The sequence below is a fragment of the Cucurbita pepo genome, chromosome 3, assembly GCF_057944985.1.
Source record: "Cucurbita pepo subsp. pepo isolate OVF chromosome 3, ASM5794498v1, whole genome shotgun sequence".
NCBI lineage: Eukaryota > Viridiplantae > Streptophyta > Magnoliopsida > Cucurbitales > Cucurbitaceae > Cucurbita > Cucurbita pepo.
In genome coordinates, this window is record NC_141800.1 from 8,807,141 (window position 1) to 8,826,822 (window position 19,682).

Below are 19,682 nucleotides of genomic sequence, written 5' to 3' on the forward strand. Positions count from 1 at the left end.
TCAAACCCAAATTGATTAGTTTGTTTCCTTTGTTGGGTTGTTGGTTTATTTTATAACCCTTCAATATTAAAACAATTCAATATAACATACCTTACTTACAAGTAAAATATTAGACCATTAACTTTTCATTTTATAGCCGTCCAACCACTGAGAAAAATATATTTGAGTAGAAGCTAAATATTGGATATTTAATAAAAGGCATTTGGTTTAGTGGTATGACCCTCACTTATGGTGCAACCTCAAATGCCCCTATATCTAAATCTTTTTCTTATTGAAAGACTTCATATTTATATAAACTTGTTGTTCATATTATACTTACCATCTTACCAAATAAAAAATAAAAAAAAAAAGAAGAAAAACAAAAATTAAGGCAATTAAAATTATAATGATAATGCTCTTAATATCATTTCATGTTTCCTACTTTCGGTAAGTATGCCTATCCAAATCTTAAGCTTGTTCTTATTATGTTCTTGTTTTGTTCTCCAAGACACATTCTATATCCAAGGCTTTAGTTCAAGTACATCGAGAACTTCATGTGTTTCCTGCAATACGACAAAATACGACCTTAATACCTAGGCCCAAGGATTCATACATACGTTTTAAGTGGCATAACAAGGGCATTTGGTCTAGTGGTATGATTCTCGCTTTGGGTGCGAGAGGTCTCGAGTTCGATTCTCGAAATGCCCCTTCAAGAGAGATTGTAGAATAAAACGAAGTAAATAAATACAATAAAATGATACAACATTCTATGTCGAAATGATTCATAAATTATACCTAATTTGGGGCGAGACATTTAGAATTTTGTGACATGAGAATTGTGGGGGTGTAGCTCAGATGGTAGAGCACTCGCTTTTCATGTGAGAGGTCTTGATAATCTTGTGGATAACTTCGACTAGTCCACTCGCAATCTTGTGGATAACTTCGACTAGTCCACTCGCAATCTTGTGGATAACTTCGACTAGTCCATAGTATTTTCGCACCCGTCTTTGGTTCTTATTGCTTTGAACTCGAAGTTGATCTAACGTTAACTTATATGAACTCTCTATTTTTCTTGAAACTATTGTTGTCGACACTTCTGACTAACCATTCTCTTCATCCGTCTGGTATTTCTATGTGAATATGTGTTGCTTCAGTGACTTGTTTTTGTCTTCCTTCTCCAATATTGGCGTTGGCTTGGTGTCTTTGCCTAGCATTTGAGTGATCACTGACAAAGAGCCTTTGGGGGTCTAATGAACTCGACAGTTAACAAGTCATTTAGCTTTTCATAGAATTTAGCTAGCTCAACCTCAGCCACATGACATTTATTTGTGGCAGGCGATCTCGACTGCAACATAAAACTAATCTTAAGATTTATCTCTCCTGGTTGGGATAAATCCATTATCTGACCTTCTTGTTTTGCGTCGTGGTGTTCATGTAGTGGCAACAAGGTTTCTATTGAGGTTGGCTCACTCGAGCTCCCCTTTTCAATTACAACAATAGCAGCAAGCGTAGATTCATCATGGCTAAGATTCTTTCTCAACTGTAGTATCGACATCATTTTCACCCCTCTTGGTTGATGGATGTTTTTCTGAATGATCGTCGGATTAGACTCCGTTACTACTAGGAATTTTGCTAGGGACATGTAAATGACTTTGTGTTCCAGTAGGACGTTCATCTCTAACACGACGTCAAAGTCATACATTTCAACTATCACAAAATGATTTGCCTAGTCCAAGGCTCCAGCTTGATTAGAGTTCTCATTGTGACTCTAAAGACTGATAAAGCTTCCAATTTGACGGCGTTCATCTTTCTTGTATCTCGATGCCAAAGGATGCTAAAATATTTTGCATTGGTCTCGATCATTAGTTGTGGGTGGTTCTAGAGTTGACAATGGTGTTCCTTGCTACTTTGTGCTTTATCCAGACCTTGACATACATAATATATATATATATATATTCTTTTAACTATAGCCCATATGGTCCATGAAAGAATTGTAACTCTTATGCTCATTAATATTATAATGGTTATCACCTAAATTATAACGTAAAGTTAGAGAATTGATGTCCAATTAGCCAACCCTAAATTTGTCATCTTGGTAGAGTGATTGAAATTACAATGGAAGTAGTTTAAACTCCTAGTACCTTAAATGAAGTTGATCTCTTCTAATAAAACATGAATTTCTCTTTAATATCGTTAATACAATTATGCTTCATCTTGAACCTTTCAAACAGGAAACTAAAAGTAAGTTCAATTGAACTCCATTTTATTGTCATCTTGAATGATGTGCAGGATATATTCTTGATTTACCTTGATATTTCATATTAGTTAAGCTTTTTGCAAAATCACAAGTAGACCACAACAACAACGAGCTTGGGTCTGTTTATTATTTTAAAGAAATTTTTATTCTCCATTCATCTGTAATAACTCTCCAACTAAATTCATATTATGCAAAGAAACAAATTTTTTACTCCTAAGAAATAAAATATGCACTTTAACTAAAATTTCAACAATCTTATTGCGATACAACATAGATGACAACTATAGCCTTCAAATAAATACTAGAGTAGTAGTGGTGTTCTGGATAGAAACTCTAGTGTTGATCCATAATATAACACCTACTACCTAAATTATGACCTAAAAATTTGAAAACTAGTTGAAAATTACACAAAACAATCCCCTAAATCTAAGAATTCCTATCCAATTAGTCAATCCTAAAGATTGTAACTAGCATAGAGCAATTAAAGCTCCACATGAAGTAATTTAAAGTTCCAGTTACTTAACTAAAGTTTATCTCCTCTTTAATGAAGCATGAGTTGTACTTATGTTCATGAAATGCTTATAGACTCCAACTCTTAGTGCTATTGATGCAATTATATTTTATGTGAGTTTGTCATAAATGAAACTCAGGTGCCTTCAATACAACTTTATTTTCTTGTCATACGAGGCAAAATAGAAGAACTAAATCAAACAAACTAATGAACTGAACCGAAAATCTAACCAAACTGATTAGTTTGTTTCCTTTGTTGGGTGGTTGGTTTATTTGATACCCCTTATAAATTAGAATAATTCAATATTACATGCCTCCTTACAAACAAGTAAAATACTAGACCATCAACTTTTTATTTTATAGTCAACAACCCCCAGGAAAATAGATTTCAAACTTAAGAGAAAAAAACATATTGAGTAGGAGCTAAAAATGTTGTGTTTTCTAGTAAGGGCATTTGATCTACTGATATGATTCTCGCTTAGGGTATGAGAGGTCCCAAGTTCAATTCTCAGAATGCCCTTATCTCTTAATCTTTTTTTAGTATGAGAATTTATACTTACCATTTTACCATCTTAATAAACCATGAAAAAAAGAGGAAAAACAAAAGTTAAGGCAATTAAAACTATTATGATAATGCTCTTAATATCACAATCCTGTAAATAATTTCATAATTAATCAAACCCTAGATCTAGAAGATATCCTAACAAAAGAAAATAAATGAAACCCTAGATCTAAAAGATATAATAACATATCATAACAAAAGAAAATAAATGAAACCCTAGATCAAAAAGATATCATAACAAAAGAAAATAAATGAAACCCTAGATCTAAAAGATATAATAACAAAAGAAAATAAATGAAACCCGGTAAATAATTTCTAAGAACAAAAGAAAATAAATTAAATAACGATGATACATTCAATAAACAACTTAATATAAAGTCCATAATAAGGGCATTTGATTTAGTGGTATGATTCTTGCTTTTGGTGCAAGAGGTCTCGAGTTTGATAACCAAGAGTGACCCAATTCACTCCTCTCGGAAGAGAATGTTTGCTCTTAACATCATTTTGTGTTTCTCACTTTCAATTGACATACCTATCTAGATTTAAAACTAATCTTGTGATTTATCTCTCCGGGTGAGAATAAACCCATTATCTGACCTTCTTGTTTTGCGTCGTGGTATTCATGTAGTGGGTTGGTTCACTTGAGCTCCCCTTTTCAAATACAACAATGGCAGCAAGCATAGATTCATCATGGCTAAGATTCTTTCTCAATTGTACTATCGTCATCATTTTCACCCCTCTTGGTTGGTGGATGTTTGTCTGAATGATCGTCATGTTAGACTCCGTTATTACTAGGCATGTAACTTACCAAGAAAATTTACCAAGTCGGGTTAGACTCCATTACTACTAGGCATGTAACTTACCAAGTCTCCAGCTTGATAATGAACTTACCAAGAAAATTAATTCCAAGATGCTTGTAGTTTGAACGATTGAGAGCTCATCTCCTCTTGATTTCTTCTTCAATTGTGTTCCTTAACTTACCCTACAGCTAATTGTATAAGGCTTATTAAATGAATCAATCTCTAGACGAAGAATTTTGGACTCAAATTTCTAAATTTCAAACTTAAAACGTTTACCGAAAGTAAACTGATGGGTTCCAACGCTCCAATATCTTTTAGCCTTTGATTTCTTCACCAAAGTGTTTCCTCTCATAGCCATAAAGTTGTACAAATTGGTTTAAAAGGATGATATTCATTATGGATGAGTAATTTCGCGATTTTCAGAATTCTTGGCTAAAAGTTGCATAAAGAAATTGAGAGCCTCCATTGGCTTATTTTTCTTCCCACCCTCCTTACCAACTTACTATTTGTGCAAGTTAGATATGGAGGTTGATTCTTTATAGTAAAAATATATACTAAATATTTATATATAGTAAGCGGTTATATGTATTAAAGCTATATATATATATAATAAACTAAAATAATATATTTACCCATAAGTCAATTCTTTCAAAATGTATATTTCTCATTCTTCATATCCTTTATTTGCATACCTGAAGTCATTAATACAAAACTTTTAGTCAATATTTTTCCTTACATTTTCTCTATCATGTTTTTCTTGTTCATTTCGATCGAGTGTGTGATCCTAATAACTGGTGTCAGAGCGAGGCAAGATTCACCATGATCTGTGAATATGGAAAGTTCAAAGACTGGAATTGAAAAGTTTGATGGATTCGATATAAGTTTCTAGAAGATGCAGATTGAAGATTCACCATGATCTATACCAGAAAGATCTTCAGAAACTTCTTTTGGGGGTGAAGCCGGATACCATGATCACAGAGGGTTGATTTGGTTGACGCTGTCCAGAAACATGACGTTCAACCTCATCAAAGAGAAGACAACATCAAGCCTATTGAAGGTGTTGTAAAATATGTACGAAAATCTGTCGGCTATGAACAAGATGTATGTAAGGACCGTGCTGACATGATGACTCAAAAAGGCGGGTAAAATTTTCCTTCTTGATAAAACCATTAAAATTTAAAACATAATTTTCATTATACCAAAGTAGTGTGCGCACATTACTAATTTAAAATACGACGTAATGATTAAAACACAAAATAAGAAACAGACACAAAACATTTTAAAACAAAGGGTTGAAGATGACGGGTGAGGTTTTTCTATGGCACCTCCTCCAGAGTCCGCTTCCGTTCTCGACCAGCTCCTTATCACCTAGAAAAAAAAATGGAGAATAAGGAATGAGTACAAGACTCAGTAAGTAGCCTACTTGTAGGCTCTTAATCGTGTCCTTGATATGCTAGGGTACCACATTCTTTGTTCTTGCTTGTTCTTGATCTTTTTCTTGTTGTAAGTACTTAGGCCCTCTAATTTTTGTTCTTGACTTGGGGTTCTTATCTTGATCTTTCTTGAGGACCTTGGTCCTTGAATCCTAAAACCATGGTTTTCCTTTAAGGGCCTTAGTACTATGGTTTCTGCTTCTTGTCCTTAGAACTAGGATCTTGATCCTTGTTCTATTCCTTGATCTTTCTCTTGTTCTTGGTACTTCTTGGTTCTTGTTTTGTTCTTGATTCGTTCTCCAAGACACTCCCCCTAGGATTTATGGCATTAGACATGCACCTGAAAATCCTGTGTCCAAGGCTTCATGCGTTTCAAGCGACACAGCCTTAACCTACATCCAAGGCTTCATGCATTCCAGGCGACGTAGTCTTACCGAATCTTAGGGCTTGCCCTTCGATACGATCTGCTTAATCCTATGCCCAAGGCTTCATGTGTTCCAAGCGGCATAGTCTGAAAACCTACATCCAAGGCTTCTTACGTTCCAAGCGATGTAGTCTTAATACTGCATCAAGGGCTTGCCCTATAATATAGTCTGTTTAACCTACGCTCAAGGCTTCATGCGTTCCAAGCAACATAGTCTAAGTCATGAGCATGATGTACCGTGGGAGGTCTTAGGAGGTTCTTGATTCGTGGCTAAGGTAACGTACTCTCTTCTTGTTCCTCTGTGACTTTAGACTACTCCCCTTAATAGACCGTAAAGGTCACTTGCTCGGTGCATACTTAAACATGGCATCCTACAAGTCTGCAGGGCATCTCTTCTAGGTGAGGGAAACTTGAGGCATGACATCCTGCAAAGGAAACATGGTGCAGGGCATCCCACATGGAAGAAGAATTCTTGGCCATTGCTTGGTGGGAGGTCATGGGTCACTTTGGACATGATTAGAGTATTACCTAGCATTTTTAAGTTTCTGTTTCTGAGTTTGGGGACCTTAGTCCCTCATCCTTGAGTGGTACCTAGCATTCTTCTTACTTGGGCATTGCTTGGTGGGAGGTCATGGGTCACTTTGGACATGATTAGAGTATTACCTAGCATTCTTAAGTTTCTGTTTCTGAGTTTGGGGACCTTAGTCCCTCGTCCTTGAGTGGTACCTAGCATTCTTCTTACTTGGGTAGTTGTAAAGCTTGTATGTTGTTGTTCTTGGTTCTTAATCTTTTAACTTTCTAAGGTCCTTAATTTCTTGAGGCATAAGTTGTAACTTGTATTTGTAACCATATGAACCCATCTTAGTGTAAGTTTTTCTAGAAGGCCATAGATTCCTAGGGAGTTCTTTAGATGGTTCTAGAAGAGTCTAAAGTCTTGTGGTGTTTCCTTTAGGTGTTTCTTGGATCCTAACTTGGTTTAGGTTCCAAACTTACTCCAATCAACTTGAAACCTTAAAATTATCTTCATGTCCTTCATAATCGACCTTATAAGAAGTAGCAAATCATTTGAAGCACGTATAGACCTTGAAATCTCTTAAGTAGTCCTAGGGGCATTTTGGTCATTTTACACCAAATTCTTGGTTTTGCTACTTAACGTGTTCCAATGGCTTTTCAAACTTCACCAAATCATCAAACATCATAAAATAAGATCTACTTCAGGGTTTCATAGTGTTTGGATGTCATCTAGGTCATGAACTGTAGGTAGATGTCCTTAGGGGCATTATGGTCATCTTACACCATTTCTTGGTTTACCTACTTATCCTTATCCAATGACTACCAAACTTCGTATATAACCTCAACATGCTATAGTATCCTCAGCCTTAAAATTTCATAGGCAGTAGAGTTCATCTAGTGGGTTATTTTAATGTTACGTAAATCTCGAGCAATTTGTTCGGTTCAAGGTCTTAACTTACGGTTCCTAGGGTTTTTCTTTCATAGATCCTAATTTCATACTTGGTTTAGGGTTTCATATTAAAATTCAAGCGATCCCTACAAGTATTTCTTAACAAAAAGTCCAAGGTGGCTACTTCCCTCATTGTCGACATTCGGGACCTTCGTTCTTGAGCTTCCGGTACCCAAATTACCTCAAATTTTCTTTCATAGACTCCTTATTGTGTCTACTTTCTGGAACCATAAGGTTTTTCATGAGAGCTGGTCTGGAAGGGGGATAAAATTGAGAAAACCCAAGGGAAGGTCGAGTTTTGGGTTGACATGGTCGGTTCAACTGAATCGGCCACGTCATCGTCTTCTTCCTCCAAACGGGAAGAAGACGCGCGCGACCGTTCACGCCGCCGTCTGAAATTTGCCCTCCCCAGCTCCTATCATGTTGTTTCTCCCCTCGATTCCTTCATAAAACTTAATGACGGTATTACAAGGAAGATCTAGAGATTGATTTCATACCTTTTCATGGATCGTAGCCTAAGATATTTGCTTCCAAAGTTCATCAAAAATATGATTTATCGTCCGAGTAAAAAACAGAGAATTTCTTATTGGGTAGCTGATTCTAGGGGTTTTCGAGGCTCGATTTCTTCACGAAACCTCTTCCTTATTATTCCCTCAAGATAAAGGAATTGGTTTGGAGGAACGACTTTGAGTGTGGGATATTAATTTTGAGAAACCACTCTCGGTCTGCAAGTTACCCGACACCTCCGATTTTCAATCTCTTGGGTATCTTGTTCTACGACATTTCAGCTCTCCATTCCTTCAGAAAAGTTACTCGAATTCTTCTTATGAAGCTAGAGGAATCCTTAATTTGAAGGAAAAGAGGTTGTAGATAGGAATTCGACACTTACCCCCAATTTGAACCTGGAACGGATTTTCTTCAATTGGGAACGTTCCTGAGGTTATTTCTCTTCGTGGTCTTCTACTGAAACATTCTCTGGAGGTGCAGAAACCTATTGGAGTCGTCCTTTCTTGAAGAATACTTGTACATCCTTGGATTGGAATTTTGAGTTTTCCTTGAAGCTCTTTAATGGCAGATTGGATTGGGGGAATTGTTTCTAGGCACTTTCAGGACTCTATTCCTTCATAGAACTTGTGGGTAATCTTGTTTAGAAGCTATAGGAACAAGTTTGATAGGAAATGGTGGAGAACTTCTCTCGAATTTAGAAGAAACCCGAGAGTAGGAGACCGAAAATCTAAACACTTATTGCCTAGGAGCTCGAACTTGCTCGATTCTTGTTCCAAACGATTGCCCCAACTTCATAATTTATAGGGAAAACATAAACAGCATTGGGAGCTCCAGAATCGTTGTGAATTATCAGTTGAATTTTCTGGAAAATTCGTCGAAAATTTCTACTTCGATCAGAGACTCACCGACTTTCGTTTTGAATCCTAGCTGTTGGATGTGATGATCCGTGAGTGTTCTAGAATGTATCAAGGTTTGGAGGAGATCCAATGGCTGAGAGTCGAGATTCGAAGAATTTTGTGTAGAAGGTACTGTGAAGGTTCTGCAAATCCATAATTATCCTTAACTTCAAGGGTATTTTGTAATTTGCCACTTTCATAATATTTTATTATTATTTTCTCGAATAATCCATAATTTTTCCTAAAAATTCTTCATCCCTTGTTGGTCATTTTTCCCTTCTTGACCATCTTGAAATTCCTTCTAGATAAGGAATTAAAAATCTACAAAGATCCTTGATAATTGGAAAAATGACCTTTTCGTCCTTTTCGCTTACGATTTCATTCTCAATCCTTCTCCAAAGGTCTTAAGTCCTTAAGATTACTTCCTAAGGTCTAGAAATGACTTACTAAGACCCCTTTCCTTGCTTAATCCAAAACAATTTCTTTCCTTGGATCATTTGGGTCTTGCATAGGTGTCTTTCCTTCATTTTTGGGGTGTTACAGAGTATTTGATGTAGAGGTTGTTTAATCTACAAATGACGTAAGGTAGCTTTGTTGCAAATCATATCAATTACTTCAACGTGATTGAAAGTCAATTGAGTCGGTGGAAATTATGTTCAAAAATGAAATTAAAGCATTGATTTTGATGTCATCTTTACCCGAGTCGTTGGTATACTGTTGTTGCTGCAATCAACAGTTCACGAGAATTTGATAAACTGAAGCTTGATGAAATTCGAGAGTCAGCGAAAGTATTCCCAAATAGAAAATGGAGATTCATCAGGCAATGTTCCCAGTGTTGATCGAAGCGAAAGAAGTAAATCAAAGAGCCCAAACAAACATGGGCGATCAAAATCAAGGAACCGAAAAAAATCGCCAAACAAACCAAATGTGGAGAAAAATGACACTTTCGGACATATGGTACAAAATTGAAGAAAAAAAAATCACAAATTTGAAGATGACAATGATTCTATCTATTCAGCAAAAGATACTAAGGATGCTCTAATTCTTAGCGTGAACAGCCCAATTGAATTCTGGATTTTAGATTCAGTTGCTTCGTTTCATTTATCTTCATGTAAGGAATTGTTTCAAAATTTCAAATAAGGAAATTTTGGGAAGGTGTATCTTGCCGACAACAAAACGTTGGAGATTGAAGGAAAGAGAGATGTCTGTATACAAACTCTAGCAAGAAATGAGTGGACATTATAGGATATCAAATATATTCCTGATCTCAAGAAGAATTTGATCTCTATTGGTCAGTTGGATAGCACAGGTTTTGCAGCCAAGTTTCGAAAGAGTTTGGGGAGGATTGTGAAAGGTGTCATGGTGTTAGCATGACACAAAATCTGGAACCCAATACACCACTGTAGGGTGAACCCTATACACAACTCGTAGTAACAGCAACCATGTTTATACATCCTACAGTAATGTCAATAGACTTGCACATATGAGCGTCAAAGAAATGAAAATGATGGATGCTAATGGAGTTTTAGAAGGCCTAAAATATATTGATATGGGTGTTTCTGAGAGCTGCCTTATGGAAAAATATAAACGAGTTAGCTTCACAAAGGCTACTAGAGAACTAAAGAAAGTGCGATTGGGAATGGTCCATATAGACGTTTGGGGACCATCTCCAGTTTCATCATTTCTAGTACCAAAATTCCATTGGTTAAATGTACCGCACTCTGCAGCGACAACTCTCTGTTGTCCTAAGGCTAGTGAGATATCTCACGACCACTCTTTTCCTCCTCAGCATATCTTGACACTATAACTGTGATCCATTATTCTCTTATATGGTTAACATTCACTCTTTAATGTCCGAGGACATTTTATAACTATCACAAAACTCAAAACATACAATAAATTCATATAAGTTTTACAACATATCATATACTTTAAAATAGGGTTAGACTGCTTACTTGATCGCGGCGAGACGTGTCATTGAGCTGAGTCATAGAGATATACGACTCTTTATCTTAAGAAAAAATATGTATAATCTAAAATTCGGCTGCTTTGATATCAAACAACTCTTTATTGAACTCTAGTTATATTCTTCTTTTTCGCCCTTTGTTTTCTTTCTTTATTTTTCCTCTTTATTGAACTCTAATTAGCGATCTTACTATCCCTACTTAGGAAAGATGGATCAAAATGAAAAATTTACCCTAGCATTAATTTCGACGGATTTTTCTATTTTTTATTATTTTCTTTTATACTTTTAATGAGTTTTTTTTTTAATATTTGTAACTATTTTTTTCTTCCATATCATATTTAAATTTGGTCTAATCTCTTAATAAATTCCTAAAAATTTGAACTTAAAAAAAAATTGAGAAATTAATCTTCATTTGAACTCGTGTTACAGCATAACATAACATAATATATGTCAAACACTCACAAAGTACGACACGTGGAGGGGCTACGGAGCACGCGTTGTTAATACCTCATACAATTCATCCAACCAAGCCAATAGTAACACCACTTACCTAGTTGGTCCAAAGAAAAGTCACTAAATTTTTTGTATTGATGTTCGTTAGATCATACTCATCGATTTCTAGTTCCAAAGCTAAATCCATAACGACTTCCTTCACTCTCTTTCTTTTTCTCCTTCTTTATTCAAATCGGCATTGGTTAGGGATGAAGAAAGAATGAGTTGGAGATTGAGAAATGGGAAGAGAAATAAAGAATGTGATGGAGGAAGAGGAGGAAATGGGAGGAAGTGGAGAACATGGATAAAATGAGCACCCACGCAACTCTTAAGCCATGTCGAATTCCTAGTACCTTAAATAAATTTGGTCTCCTTTAATAAAACTGGAATTTCTCTTATGATCATTAAATTCTTATAGACCACAAGCTCAATATCATAAATACAATTATGCTTTATCTTGAACACACCAAACATGAAACTAAAGTGGGTTCAATTTAACTCCATTTTATTGTCATCTTGAATGATGTGTAGGGTATATTCTTGATTTACCTTAAAGATCTTGTCGGATGATAGTTTATATTAGTTAAGCTTTTTGCAAAATCACAGTTAGAAGACAACAACGATGAACCTAGGTCTATTAGTCATTTCAAAGACAATTTCTTTGTCCATCTCATCGGAATAACAGTTCAACTAAATCCATATTATGTAAAAAACAAGTTTACGACTCATAACACCAACTACCTAAATTATGACCTAAAAATTTGAAAACATAAGTTGTAGTTGATAATTGCACAAAAATTTCCCTAAATCCATGAACTTGTGTCCAATTAGTCAATCCTAAAGATTGTAACTAGCATAGAGTAATTGAAGCTCCACGTGAAGTAATTTAAAGTTCCCATTACTTAACTAAAGTTCATCTCATCTTTAAAGAAGCATGGTTTGCACTTAAGTTCATGAAATGCTTATAGATTCCAACTCTTAGTACTACGAATGCCAGTATGTTTCATATGAGTTTGTCATAAATGAAACTAGGTGCATTCAATACAACTTTATTCTGTTGTCATACGAGGCAAAATAGAAGAATTAAATCAAATAAACTGATGAACTGAACCGAATCAATCAAACCCAAATTGATTAGTTTGTTTCCTTTGTTGGGTTGTTGGTTTATTTTATAACCCTTCTATATTATAACAATTCAATATAACATCTTACAAGTAAAATATTAGACCATTAACTTTTCATTTTATAGCCGTCCAACCACTCAGAAAAATATATTTGAGTAGAAGCTAAATATTGGGTATTTAATAAAAGGCATTTGGTTTAGTGGTACGACCCTCACTTATGGTGCAACCTCAAATGCCCCTATGTCTAAATCTTTTCTTATTGAAAGACTTCATATTTATATAAACTTGTCGTTCGTATTATAATTACCGTCTTAGGAAATAAAGAAAAAAAAAGAAGAAAAACAAAAATTAAGGCGATTAAAATTATAATGATAATGCTCTTAATATCATTTCATGTTTTCCACTTCCGGTAAGTATGCCTATCCAAATCTTAAGCAGATCTAGTAGAAAGCTCTTTGTTCTTATTATGTTCTTGTTTTGTTCTCCAAGACACATTCTACATCCAAAGAACTTCATGTGTTTCCTGCAATACGACAAAATATGACCTTAATACCTAGGCCCAAGGATTCATACATACGTTTTAAGTGGCATAACAAGGGCATTTGGTCTAGTGGTATGATTCTCGCTTTGGGTGCGAGAGGTCTCGAGTTCGATTCTCGAAATGCCCCTTCAAGAGAGATTGTAGAATAAAACGAAGTAAATAAATACAATAAAATGATACAACATTCTATGTCGAAATGATTCATAAATTATACCTAATTTGGGGCGAGACATTTAGAATTTTGTGACATGAGAATTGTGGGGGTGTAGCTCAGATGGTAGAGCACTTGCTTTTCATGTGAGAGGTCTTGATAATCTTGTGGATAACTTCGACTAGTCCACTCGCAATCTTGTGGATAACTTCGACTAGTCCATAGTATTTTCGCACCCGTCTTTGGTTCTTGTTGCTTTGAACTCGAAGTTGATCTAACGTTAACTTATATGAACTCTCTATTTTTCTTGAAACTATTGTTGTCGACACTTCTGACTAACCATTCTCTTCATCCGTCTGGTATTTCTATGTGAATATGTGTTGCTTCAGTGACTTGTTTTTGTCTTCCTTCTCCAATATTGGCGTTGGCTTGGTGTCTTTGCCTAGCATTTGAGTGATCACTGACAAAGAGCCTTTGAGGGTCTAATGAACTCGACAGTTAACAAGTCATTTAGCTTTTCATAGAATTTAGCTAGCTCAACCTCAGCCACATGACATTTATTTGTGGCAGGCGATCTCGACTGCAACATAAAACTAATCTTAAGATTTATCTCTCCTGGTTGGGATAAATCCATTATCTGACCTTCTTACATACGTTTTAAGTGGCATAACAAGGGCATTTGGTCTAGTGGTATGATTCTCGCTTTGGGTGCAGAGGTCTCGAGTTCGATTCTCGAAATGCCCCTTCAAGAGAGATTGTAGAATTAAACGACACGAGTTAAATTGTGAATGATAAGCTTAAAATAATCTGAATAATAACAATGCATTCTATGTCGAAATGATTCATAAATTATACCTAATTTTTCCCATTTTGGACATGTTATTGATGACGAGACGTTTAGGGTTTTGTGACATGAGAATCGTGGGGATGTAGCTTAGATGGTAGAGCGCTCGCTTTGCATGTGAGAGGTACGGAGATCGACACCCCGCATCTCCAAAATAATACTATCCATTATTAAGTATGTTATTTCTTTTCAATTTTTCCTTAGTCATGACATGTTGGAGTAGCGATGTTTCTTCTTTTTTCACTATTATTAAGTATGTTATTTCTTTTCAATTTTTCCTTAGTCATGACATGTTGAGTAGCGATGTTTCTTCTTTTTTCACTATTATTAAGTATGTTATTTCTTTTCAATTTTTCCTTAGTCATGACATGTTGAGTAGCGATGTTTCTTCTTTTTTCACTATTATTAAGTATGTTATTTCTTTTCAATTTTTCCTTAGTCATGACATGTTGAGTAGCGATATTTCTTCTTTTTTCACTATTATTGTTGACGGAAAATTTAGGGTTTTGTAACATAAGAATTGTGGGGATGTAGCTTAGATGGTAAAGTGCTTGCTTTGTATGCAAAAGGTATAGGGATTGATACCTTACATCTCCAAAATAAACTATCCATTATTAGATATATTTTTTACTTTCAATTTTTCCTTATTCATGACATGTTGAGTAGCGATATTTCTTCATTTTCACTATTATTGATGACGGAAAATTTAGGGAATTTAGAGCGTAGCGAAAAACTATTTGTTATTAATATTTTATTTCTATTCAATCTTTCCTTATTTATGACATAATGAGCCGAGATATTTTTTCATTTACACAATTATTTATGACGGGACGTTTAGAGTTTTTTGATGTAAGAATTGTGTGTATGTGGATCAAATGGTAGAGCGCTCGCTTCTCGTGTGGGTAGTACGGGGATCGATACCTTTCATCTCCAAATGAATGGATTATTAAATATATTATTTCTTTTCAAAATTTTCATATTTACGACATATAATGCGTAGGGATAGTTTTGCATTTTCACTATTATTGATGACGAGACATTTAGGGTTTTATGATGTAAGAATCATGGGGATGTAGCTCAGATGGTAGAGTGCTCTCGTTGCATGCAAGAGATATGGGGATCGATACCCTGCATCTCCAAAATAAACTCTATTCAATCTTTCCTTATTTGTGACATCATGAGCGGAAGTATTTTTTCATTTTCACTATTATTGATGACAGGACGTTTAGGGTTTTCTGATGTAAGAATCATGGGAATGTAGATTAGATTTTAGATCGCTTTCTTAGCATGTGAGAGGTATGGGGATCCATACTCGCATCTTTAAAGGAAACTGTTTGTTATTACTACTTTATTTCTATTCAATTTTTCCTTATTTATGGCATAATGAGCGGCGATATTTTTTCATTTTCACTATTATTGATGACAAGACATTTAGAGTTTTGTGACATAAGAATCGTGGGGATGTAGCTCAGATGGTAGAGCACTCACTTTGCATGCGAGAGGTACGGGGATTGATACCCCGCATCTCCAAAATAAAACTATCTATTATTAAATATGTTATTTCTTTTTAATTTTACCTTAGTCATGACATGTTGAGTAGCAATATTTCTTCATTTTCACTATTATTGATGACGGAAAATTTAGGATTTTGTCGCACAAGTAGTGTGGGGATGTAGCTTAGATGGTAGAGCGCTCGCTTAGCATGCGAGAGGTATGAGGACTGGTACCCCGAATTTTTAAAGGATAATTATCAATTATTAAATATATTATTTATTTTCAATGTTTTGTGATGTAAGAATCGTGGGGATGTACCTCAGATGGTAGAGTGCTCGTGTAGCATGCGAGAGGTATGGGGATTAATACCTCTTATCTCCAAAAGAATCTATTCATTATTAATATTTTATTTCTATCCAATTTTTCATCTTATCACTAAAAGAAGCTATTCGTTATTAATATTTGATTTCTATTCAATTTTTCCTTATTCATGACATGATGGGTAGTAAAATTTCTTCATTTTCACTATTATTGATGACAGAAAATTTAGAGTTTTGTGATATAAGAAGTATGGGGATGTAGCTTAGATGATTGAGTGTTCGCTTAGCATGCGAGAGGTACGGGGATCGAAACTTTACATTTGCATCTCTAGAAGAAACTATATGTTATTAATATTTTATTTTTATTCAATATTTCCTTTATTATGACATAATGAGCAGAGATATTTTTTCGTTTTCACTATTATTGGTGATGGTAGGTTTAGGATTTTATGACATAAAAATTGTGGGGACGTAGCTTAGATGGTAGTGCACTCGCTTCGCATGTGAGAAGTTCGGGAATCGATACCCTGCATCTCCAAAGGAATCCTACTACCAAATATTCTATTTCTATTTCAAATTTTTCTTATTTATGACATAATGAGCAGGGATAGTTTTCAATTTTACTATTGTTGATGATGGGATGTTTAGGGTTTTGTCATGTAAGAATTGTTGGGATGTAGCTAAGATGGTAAAGTGTACTCTTTGCATGCAAGATCCACGGGGATCAATACCCCGCATCTCCAAAAGTAACTATTTGTTATTAATATTTTATTTTTATTCAATCTTTCCTTATTTACAACATAATGAGCAGATATATTTTTTCATTTTCACTATTATTGATGATGGGAAGTTTAAAGGTTTTGTGATGTAAGAATTGTATGGATGTAGCTTAAATGGTAGAGTGCTTGCTTTGGATGCGAGAGGTACAAGGATCGCTATCATGCATCTCCAAATGAAAACAATCAATTATTAATCTTATTTATGACATAACGAGCAAAGGTAGTTTTTCATTTTAACTATTATTGATGACGAGAGGATTAGGGTTTTGTGGTGTAAGAATTGTGGGGATGTAGGTAAGATTATTTAGTGCACTAAAAGGTATATGGGTCAATACCCCACAACTCCAAAAAAAAAAATTATTTGTTATTAATATTTTATTTCTATTAAATCTTTCCTTATTTATAACCTAATGAGCAGAGATAGTTTTTCATTTTCACTTTTATTGATGACGTGACGTTTAGGGTTTTGTGATGTAATAATTTTCGGGATGTAGTTCAGATGGTAGAATGCTTTCTTTGCATGCAAGAGGTACGGGAATCGATACCCCACATCTAAAAAAGAAACTAATTGTTATTAATATTATATTTCTACTCAATCTTTCCTTATTTATGACATAATGAGCGGAGATATTTTTTCATTTTCACAATTATTGATGACGGGGCGTTTTGGATTTTCTGATGTAAGAATCGTGGGGATGTAGCTCAGATGGTAGAGTTTCCCATGTGAGAAGTACGGGATCGAAACCTTCTCCAAATGAATTGATTATTAAATATATTATTTCTTGTTAATTTTTTCTTATTTCGACATAATGAGCAAGGATAATTGTGGGGATATAGCTCATATAGTAGAGCGCTCGCTTAACATTTGAGAGGTGCGGGGATTAATACCCCACACTCTAAAGGAAGACTATTGATTATTAAACGTATTATTTCTTTTCAATATTTTCATATTTATGACATAATGATATGGTAGAGAGCTCGCTTAGCATGTGAGTGGTGCGGGGATTGATACCCCGCATCTCTAAAGGAAGACTATCGATTATTAAATGTATTATTTCTTTTCAATATTTTCTTATTTATGACATAATGAGCAAAAATAGCTTTTCATTTTCACTATTATTGATGACGAGACGTTTAGAATTTTGTGATGTAAGAATCATTGGGATACAGCTCATATGGTAGAGCGTTCGCTTAGCATATGAGAGGTATGGGGAATGATACCCTGCATCTCCTAAAGAAACTATAGGTTATTAATATTTTATTTCTATTCAAGTTTCCTTATTTTTGACATAATGAGCCGAAATTTCATTTTCACTATTATTGATGACGGGTAGTTTTGGGTTTTGTTACCCAAGAATTATGGGGATGTAGCTAAGATGGTAGAGTGCATCTCCTAAAGAAACTATTCGTTATTAATATTTTATTTCTATTCAATTTTACCTTATTTGTGACGTAATGAGCAGAAATATTTTTTCCTTTTCACTATTATTGATGATGGGCAGTTTTGGGTTTTGTTATGTAAGAATTGTGGGGACGTAGCTAAGATGGTAGAGTGCTCTCTTTGCATGCGATTGGTACAGGGATTGATACCCCGAATACCCGGCTCTATATTCTTAAATGCTCTATAATATGGTGGTGTCTTAATGAGATATTTTAAATGGATTGTATACGCGTTTAAATGTGGTTTGCTACACACAAAAAGATAGGGATACTTAAATTTTTAAGTCACTCTTGAAAAGTATGGTGTGGGATAAATTAGATTATTGCCTATTATTTCTAAGAATATATTAAGTCTTGGGACTAATGTTTGTCATTTGTAGAGATGGCATATAATAGACCAATTCATTAAAACGTTCTCATTTAGAGCAATTCATATAGTACCACTCATTGTTCTCAATATGTTTATGTATTTAATCTTCCTATTATTTGTAAGAATATTAAGTCCTGAGACGAATGTTTGCCATTTGTAGCCGTTCTCGTTTAGAGCAATTCATAGTACCACTCATTGTTCTCCTTCTGAATATGTTTATGTATTTAATCTGCCTATTATTTGTATGAATATTAAGTTATGGGACGAATGTTTGCCATTTGTAGAGATGGCATATAATAGAACAATTCATAGTACTCTTCTCCTTTATAGCAATTCATAGTCCCACTCATTGTTCTTGAACATGTTTATGGATTTAATCCACCTATGTCTCTTGATTTGCTTCCTATTCATTCTAATATTTTTTTGAGTAAAACAACCACAATTAAGGCAGATATGATCAAAACATTGCACAAAGAGGTGAAAGGAGACAATTGAGAAACAAAAAGTTACTTTAAGAATTAAATATTTTTGTGAGTAAAGCCACCCCAAGTAAGGTCCGATCAAAACATTGCATAAAGAGGTAAAGGAGACAATTGAGAAACAAAATTTCAAAGTTGCTTAAAGAATTAACAAAGGACGGAAGGAAATCATTTTTCAACTCAATAACTGGGTTTGGATACATTTTCGCAAGGAGCGATTTCCATCTCAAAGGAAGACAAAGTTACATCCAAGAGTGGATAACCCTTATCAAGTCCTTAACAATGCATATAAAATGATGTTCCTTGAGAATTTTCAGCACATTCTACTTTCAATTTTCAATGTTGCAGACTTAGTTCTTTTGATGTAGGTGATGATTTTTCTGATTCGAGGACGAATCCTTTTGACGAGGGGGAAGATGATAAGGATCACGGTGATCCCAATGTTCCAATTGGACCCGCCAAGAAGATTCAACAAGCATTCATTCTTTATCTATAAAATTGGATAGGCTTTGTTCAACTCTCATTTCATGTGTTGCAAGCTTATTCGATTGAGGAAGAACCATTTGGAGCTTCAGAAGTGAATATTTACACAAGTAGAGGATGAAGTTGCAAGCATCATTAGATGAGTTGTTAGAAAACTTTATTTATCTTTAATTCATAAAGTATGTAATGGTGAAATTGACCTTGTCTTCGGTGGAGATTCAAGGGGATTGAGATTAAATCCCGGTCACTAACTTCTTTTGTGTGAAGACTATAAATATCGTCAAATTATTATGTAAAAATAAGATTTTAGAGGAATGAAATTGATCTCTCAAGTTGAGAAGTTCTCTTAAAAAGAAACTACATAAACTT

General features: G+C 34.7%; 2 non-coding genes across 2 annotated transcripts; both read left to right on the forward strand.

Annotated features, from left to right (window-relative positions):
- The first annotated feature begins 615 nt into the window (after positions 1 to 615).
- On the forward strand, positions 616 to 687 carry TRNAP-UGG (transfer RNA proline (anticodon UGG)). The gene has a single exon. It is a non-coding gene; the product is annotated as a tRNA-Pro (tRNA).
- A 12,321-nt stretch (positions 688 to 13,008) lies between these two features.
- TRNAP-UGG (transfer RNA proline (anticodon UGG)) lies at positions 13,009 to 13,080 on the forward strand. The gene has a single exon. It is a non-coding gene; the product is annotated as a tRNA-Pro (tRNA).
- The last annotated feature ends 6,602 nt before the right edge of the window (positions 13,081 to 19,682 follow it).